The sequence below is a fragment of the Cherax quadricarinatus genome, chromosome 1, assembly GCF_038502225.1.
Source record: "Cherax quadricarinatus isolate ZL_2023a chromosome 1, ASM3850222v1, whole genome shotgun sequence".
Taxonomy (NCBI): Eukaryota; Metazoa; Arthropoda; class Malacostraca; order Decapoda; family Parastacidae; genus Cherax; species Cherax quadricarinatus.
The window spans coordinates 58,513,703-58,521,586 of NC_091292.1; positions in this window are offsets into that span (position 1 = coordinate 58,513,703).

The window sequence follows — 7,884 nt, forward strand, 5'->3', positions numbered from 1 at the left end:
TACTTCATTACTTTGTCCAGGGGTGGGTGGATTGTGTGTGTGGGGGGGGGGAGGTTCGGGGCGGGATATAAATACTACAGGTGTGTGTAGGAGTGAATTGTGTATTAACAGGTTTGTCTCAAGGTGTTGAACTCTGACTCTTGGCCTCGCTTCTTACACTTCAGTGGCCGCCATTACTATTTAATGTCCTCGCACATTGGAAACTCTCTAATTCTCTGGCTATTTTGTGAGACGTAATCATGACCTCGGTTCTCCTCTTTTCTACGATCGTCTTGTTGCAAGCCGCCTTTGGGAATAATTCCGAAGGCTTCGTTTTGCAATAACTCCAAGGGACAAAAAAATCAAGGATGTTATTTAGGCCATGTACATAATTTTCACTATTCTTACATCAGCACCGTAGTTAGGGTTGTAGCTTAGGGTTGTAGCCAGCAACATCTCCGAGCTCTAAATATTTAGCCTATCTTTGCATTTCTTATTTGTAGGATGATGGATATATTGAAGGGTACGTCTGCACTAAGATATGTGTAAGATTTGACGTAGATGATGTATTCACCCTGTAAACTGTATTTGTGTATACCTGAATAGTGTATACATGAATAAACTTAAAAACAAATGAGTGGGGCGTATTGTTTGCTTGTCAATATTCTTGGTTTGGATGAGGTTATGACGAGACGTATTTGATTGCAAACCCTTGTACATTATCTGTTTTTTTTTTTTTTTTTAACTTAAAGCTATTCCTCCTTGTGCCTGATACCCGCCTCTCGAACAGACTTGCCCTGTTCACCCTATCAGTTCCTCTCAGTATTTTGTACATCGTAATCATGTCACCTTTGACTCTTTTGTTCTCTAATGTCGCCATGTTTTGGCTGCTCTAGCCTCGCCTCATAGCTCTTACCCCTCATCTCTGGGACTAGCCTCGTAGCAAACGTACGTACGTACGTGTGTGTGTGTGTGTGTGTGTGTGTGTGTGTGTGTGTGTGTGTACGTGGCTTCATCAAGGTATGTTTGTGTTTCCGCCTCTGCTGGTCGGAGCGCCCCAGCCAAATCAGCTTCTGTCAACACAACCCACCAGCCTAGCGTTCCCCCGCTACTGCCTTTCTTATTTCCTTCTTGTTTTTTATTTATCATCTTTTCTAGTTTTAGTTTCGCGTTGGAAAATCGTATTTTCACGTCTCTCGATTTATATCGCTTTTGTTATTGTTATTATATATTCATAGTTTTTTTTTTTTGTTTCGAAAAATTTGTTCCAGAAACTTACAATGATTCTGATATAAACACCGAGAGGTGTATGTCTCTCAGTTTATATACACACTGAGAATTTATATTCTAAATTTAGGCATGACTGTGTAGTGAATAAGCTTTAACATCTCTCATATAACTATCTGCCGACAAATCCACGTCCTAATATCTGAACACATTTATTTCCTCCATACTCTCTTCAATCTGATGTCCAATCTCTGCCTATATTTTTTTATACTCTAATTACCTTGCTCTTTCCTATGTTTGCTTTTAATTTTCTCCTTTTATATACCCTCCTATATTCGTTTACCAACCTTTGCAACTTCACTTCGGAATCTCCCAAAAGAACCGTGTCATCAGCAAAAAGCAATTGTGATAACTCCCATGCTCTAACAGATGAGCTATTTTTCAATCCCACACCTCTGTAACACCCTAGCGTTCACTTCTCGTACAGTCTCGTCTATAAATATGTGAAACGACCATAATGACATCACATATCACTTTTACGGGAAAAATAGCCTCTTCTACATACCCTAACCTGCTGCTGGCTCTCCACAAAAACGCTCTTTACAGTTTCAAGTAACATACCACCTATTCCATGCATCTGCGGCGTCTGCCACATTGCTTCCCTATCCACTCTATCATATGCCTTTTCTAAATCCTTAAATGCAGTGAAAAGTTTCTCACCTTTATCGAAGTACTGCTCACTAATAAGCTTGTGTAAACACTTGGTCTACATACCCTGGCCTGGTCTCAGACCGGGCCGCGGGGGCGTTGACCCCCGGAACTCTCTCCAGGTAAACTCCAGGTAAACCCCCGTACCCTTTCTGAAAACTTGGTCATCTGTCTTGCCTATAATTCTTTGAGAAATAACTTTACTATACACTGCCCTTGGCATACTCAGCAGGCTTATTCCCCTATAATTCTTACTCGTTTCATTTTCCCTTTATATTAAGGAACTATACATGTTCTCTGTCAATCCTAAGGTACCTTTCCCTCTTTCATGTAAATATATTGAACAGATGCACCAACCACTCCAAAACTATATCCCTGCCTGCTTCTAACAGTTGTCTTAATGCATCTATTCCAGCTGCTTTACTCCCTTTCATTCTACCAGCTATAAGCTTCCATGCATAACCTTCATTCTACAATCTCCTATAACCTGCTACACATAACCTGTAATATAACCTGCCTCCCAGAGCTTTACTTCCATGACCATTTTCACATAACCTTCCTCTCATGGCCTTCCATATCCTCCCATAACCTGCCGTAATCAGCCTGCCATAGCCTAGCTGCCATGAAAGCTGCTTCAGCACTTATCACAGAGCACTCGGCGTTAATTACCGTGGCACACAATTGTGAGGAGTAAGGGTCGTTGGGCTGATAACATTGGTCGTCTCGTCTCGTTATATTTATCCCAGCGTTGGTGCCTTGATTACAATGATTGTTGTAACTGCCTTGTCCCAGGTTGCTATTGCTCTTTCCTCCAGTAATGAATTGGTTTTACTGAAGGGAGGAGGAGGGGAGGTGGGCGAATAGGATATATGGAAAAAGGGGAGGTAAAAGGGGCCAACACGGTTCACTGAGGTCAGTGGTCAAGAGAGGTCAAGTTACCTGACCTGCAGCTGTTCCTGGAGGGGTTAATGTGGAGTGTATAGTGTTACCATGGCTTGTTTCTGTAGTATATTTCGGGGTCAGAGTTTGAAGTATTGAAGGAGGGTGCTGTGTTTCTCAAGGAGGGATGTAAGATATTGAAAATACTCATGTGTAATTGTTTGAGGTGGTTGGGGGAGTAGCGAGAAGAAGCAGGTTACCAACAACGAGGATAAGGTTGACAGCAGTAACAAATGGGAAGTGATTTCCAGTGAATTGAGAAACATCAAATTGGGGAAGCTTAAAGAAGATATAAATGTAGGAAATCGCTTTTTCTGTTCTCCAGGACGAATGTACTTTAGTCAAGGAGGATAAAGGGGCCATTAACCTCATTAATAAAGTTAAGAATATTTTTATGGTCGGTGACGTATATATTGGATACTTGGACAGTAACTTCTGTACCAGGGGTAGGAAGGTAAGACAGAGGGTGTGTGTCCCTGGACCTGATGCTGCTGTCATGACCAACAGATTCCTAATATGTCAGGTAATGGGATCAAGCTCATTATCTGTCTCATTGCCAGGGAAATCTTGCGAAAGATACGAGACGGGAGCTACTAGTCCAGTGCAGGACAGCTATAGATGTAATTAGGTCACAAGGAGAGATCCCGATCGTGTGTAGCATTTTGCCTAGAGGAGTGGGCAGTGAATGGATGTCTAGGGCAACTGGTGTAAATTGCTGGCCAGACAGGTAGTGCAAGGAGCTTGCAATCCCATTCATTGACAAATGGGACAAGTTCTATGGCAAACATGATCTGTATGCAAGGTATGGGGTGCATCTCTCTGGTGCAGTCAGTCGAGTTAGAATATAAAGGTACGAGTCTGTGTTGAATACAAAAGCGTTGCAGCACTTGAGACAGAAGGAACAAAAGTTACCATTGTATCTCAGGAAGGCGTTCAGAAAACATGATTCGTAGCTAATAAATAGTGTTCAGATAAAGAGCGGCAGTGGAGAGTGGCGAGGAAATAACTGCCTTATTACCTACTATACTGTTATCGAAACACTTGAAATAAAATAGATGAGCTAAGACTAATTTCATCTGCACGAAAAATAGACGTAATTGCAAACCAAGACCTAATTAAACCTCAAAAATAGGGACATGCCTGTTAAATGTCATACATAAGGATATAAATTATTCCACACTGATAGTCAACAGGAAAGGAGGTGGAGTTGCTATGTATGTCAGGGAAAATTTAAATTGTAGCATCAGAAATGAAATATAGGCAGGAGGGACGGACACTGAGACCATATGGCTGCAGTTTCTTGAAGGACGTGAAAAACTAAATTTAGGTGTACTCTACAGACGTTCAAAACTAGATAATAACTTGGGTAAACTACTATTGGACGAAATTGCTAAAGTGTCTAGGAACGAAAATGTTCTAATGAGAGATCTCAACTTCAGCCTTATTGAATGGAACAATGTGACAGGAAACCTGGAATCTAATAAGTTCCTAGAAACACTCAAGGATCGATTTTTACAACAATTTGTGACACTAGCAACTAGAATAAATAATTCGCTGGACTGTGTTATGGCAGACAAAGAACATAGTAAGGAGAAGTAGTGAGACTGACAGAAGCGAAGGAGAGTGAAAAACTGAGATGAGAAAAGTGAAAGGAAAGAAGTGTGTGTGTGTGTGTGTTTAAGAGAGCAGGTAGCACGTAATTAGAAGACAGAGATGGTGATTTCTTTCTGTATAAATTGGAAAGTTAATTAGTAGCGGGATGGTTTATAGATTTTTCTTAGGCACTCTTGAATTGGGAGGCTGAGAGCTGTTAGTCTGCGTCATTCCGTATCAGACATTGGACTTGCCTATAGTATACTGCCATCCTCCACACGATGCCGCCCCAAAATACTTGGCTATGTGCCCAGCTGCCCATTTCCTGCAAGGTGAACTCGGGCAATAAGCGTAATGAGACTTCCCCATACACCTGCCCGATGTTAAATCCGGTTCCTCGGGAGCTGAAATGATAACGATCAGGACTTTTTTGGGTTATCCTAGGTTCTCTACATATATGCTGCTATGTATGATAATCTATTTAACTGTATTTGTGTATACCTGAATAAACTTACTGAGAAATAATGAGGAAAAGTGTGTGTATGCGTGTATATGGACGGACGTGCGCATAGGCGTTAAAGAGACGCATGGTAAACACAGATATATAAATCTAATCAACGCGGGATGTTGAGTGCGCATTATCTTAATTGTTGTTTTATGACGATTGTTACGGCTAGCTGCATCGTAACACTGTCACTGCAAGTCTATCAGTTTTAGTAATTTATATCAAGTGGAAGACTGATATGGATTCAAGTAGATTGTGATTAGATTGCGGTACTAGTGACGTAGACACTGCCTGCCCCAGGACGACTTAACAGTACATTGTTTGCTGGTTATTTCCTTCCCTCCTAGTAACCTCAACCCTAGTAACCTCACTGCTCAGTAACCTCCCTCATAGTAACCTCCCTCCTACTATGGGGGAGGTTACTAGGAGCCCTCTAGTAACCTCCCCCCTAGTAACCTCTATCCTGTGTATCCTTTCTCCCAGAAACTCTCCCCAGCAACCTCCCGCTCCGGTAATCCTCCCAGGTAAATCCTTCTTATTCCAAGATATCTCCAGAGGGAAATATTGGTTGGATTTAGTCTTGATACAGAGTCTTGTACGGTCACTCTCCCTCGCTCGTCCAACAAACAGTATGAACTACAGAAGTTCTGCTAGTCTACACACTGTGACAACATGTCACTACAGTATTTTTTGAAGGACGAAACTTACTGTATGTGGAATAGGAATGCTGCTGTAATTCTTGTTCTGTAGACAGTGGAGTAACAGTAATTAACTACAACTCTATTGGCAAGCCTGTACCTACAAAAGCAATTTTGTAAGGCAGAGTAATAATAGCGGCACACTCAACGCTGGGAAGTTAGAAATTGAATCATTCTAGACTCATTGTAAAATATATTGCTGATTAGAAACCAGTGTATAAAAAGTTATGTGAGAATTACATTGATGTAAGTAAACAAACAGAGCACCAGCTTCTTCAGCAGTATTTACAGTATCTTGAGTGCTGGAAGGTTCGTCTCAAGGAGCTCCCTGTCCGTCTTGCATAAAACCTATCAAAACTTTTTAAGGACTACAGAAAAAACTAATACTCTGTGAGAATTCTTTATAAAAAAAATTAAATTTTTTTTATAAAACAAAAAAAAAACTTGCTCTGTGTTGAGGTCTCTGCTGTAAAATATTTTCTTGGCTTTATTTAAGACTTTAAGTAACACGCATGTGCTTTGTTAGTTGGATGTAGTCTCGTAATTTTTTTTTTTCATCTTTCCCCGTCAAAGAACTCGGGGCTTATATATCCTGAAAGCTCTGAGAATCCTGGAAGCAAATAGCCGAGTACAAGATTACTATATTATGTATGGACCATTGAACTTATGTTTTGTAGCATATATATATATATTTTTTTTTTTTTATTATCACACCGGCCGATTCCCACCAAGGCAGGGTGGCCCGAAAAAGAAAAACTTTCACCATCATTCACTCCATCACTGTCTTGCCAGAAGGGTGCTTTACACTACAGTTTTTAAACTGCAACATTAACACCCCTCCTTCAGAGTGCAGGCACTGTACTTCCCATCTCCAGGACTCAAGTCCGGCCTGCCGGTTTCCCTGAATCCCTTCATAAATGTTACTTTGCTCACACTCCAACAGCACGTCAAGTATTAAAAACCATTTGTCTCCATTCACTCCTATCAAACACGCTCAAGCATGCCTGCTGGAAGTCCAAGCCCCTCGCACACAAAACCTCCTTTACCCCCTCCCTCCAACCCTTCCTAGGCCGACCCCTACCCCGCCTTCCTTCCACTACAGACTGATACACTCTTGAAGTCATTCTGTTTCGCTCCATTCTCTCTACATGTCCGAACCACCTCAACAACCCTTCCTCAGCCCTCTGGACAACAGTTTTGGTAATCCCTCACCTCCTCCTAACTTCCAAACTACGAATTCTCTGCATTATATTCACACCACACATTGCCCTCAGACATGACATCTCCACTGCCTCCAGCCTTCTCCTCGCTGCAACATTCATCACCCACGCTTCACACCCATATAAGAGCGTTGGTAAAACTATACTCTCATACATTCCCCTCTTTGCCTCCAAGGACAAAGTTCTTTGTCTCCACAGACTCCTAAGTGCACCACTCACTCTTTTTCCCTCATCAATTCTATGATTCACCTCATCTTTCATAGACCCATCCGCTGACACGTCCACTCCCAAATATCTGAATACGTTCACCTCCTCCATACTCTCTCCCTCCAATCTGATATTCAATCTTTCATCACCTAATCTTTTTGTTATCCTCATAACCTTACTCTTTCCTGTATTCACCTTTAATTTTCTTCTTTTGCACACCCTACCAAATTCATCCACCAATCTCTGCAAATTCTCTTCAGAATCTCCCAAGAGCACAGTGTCATCAGCAAAGAGCAGCTGTGACAACTCCCACTTTGTGTGTGATTCTTTATCTTTTAACTCCACGCCTCTTGCCAAGACCCTCGCATTTACTTCTCTTACAACCCCATCTATAAATATATTAAACAACCACGGTGACATCACACATCCTTGTCTAAGGCCTACTTTTACTGGGAAAAAATTTCCCTCTTTCCTACATACTCTAACTTGAGCCTCACTATCCTCGTAAAAACTCTTCACTGCTTTCAGTAACCTACCTCCTACACCATACACTTGCAACATCTGCCACATTGCCCCCCTATCCACCCTGTCATACGCCTTTTCCAAATCCATAAATGCCACAAAGACCTCTTTAGCCTTATCTAAATACTGTTCACTTATATGTTTCACTGTAAACACCTGGTCCACACACCCCCTACCTTTCCTAAAGCCTCCTTGTTCATCTGCTATCCTATTCTCCGTCTTACTCTTAATTCTTTCAATTATAACTCTACCATACACTTTACCAGGTACACTCAACAGACTTATC